General features: G+C 35.2%; 1 protein-coding gene across 1 annotated transcript in view; it reads right to left on the reverse strand.

The window, feature by feature from the left end:
* LOC118337984 (tetratricopeptide repeat protein 39B) overlaps positions 1-458 on the reverse strand; it is a gene marked incomplete in the record, with an annotated part of 20,408 nt that overhangs the window by 12,129 nt on the left and 7,821 nt on the right.

Genomic DNA, 458 nt, shown 5'->3' on the forward strand with positions numbered 1-458 from the left:
ATCAATCTTTAGCTAGCTAGTTACATCTGATAGCTAATATTAGTTATCAGATGTAACTATGAATATATAAATATGTGTGTGTGTCGCTATTAAACAAATATTTTTCATTATAAATAAATATCGCTCAGAGTAATTCTAACTTTTTTTTCCCATTAAAGTTTTTCTCCGTCTTTTCTGTATCAGTGATTCTTAAACTTGTTTTTTTTAATTATTAAACCATATTTTTCCTTATTCCGGACTTGTAGAAACTGTAGAAAAACACAGTTCAGTGATATTTCAAGGATGTTCTCACATTACTGCTGCCAGAAACTCCTCATTCAGGGAGTTTCCAGTTCACAGTGAGTGTTGGGAACCCCTAGTGTTCGCTCGAAGAACTGCAGCTTCAGTTCCTGTGTGCTCTGAACGGTCTGTTGGTTCAGGGAGTTTCAGCTTCATGTGATAACACACACACACACACA

Source organism: Morone saxatilis, unplaced genomic scaffold (genome assembly GCF_004916995.1).
Source record: "Morone saxatilis isolate NCDOM2014 unplaced genomic scaffold, NCSU_SB_2.0 Contig4, whole genome shotgun sequence".
Lineage (NCBI taxonomy): Eukaryota > Metazoa > Chordata > Actinopteri > Moronidae > Morone > Morone saxatilis.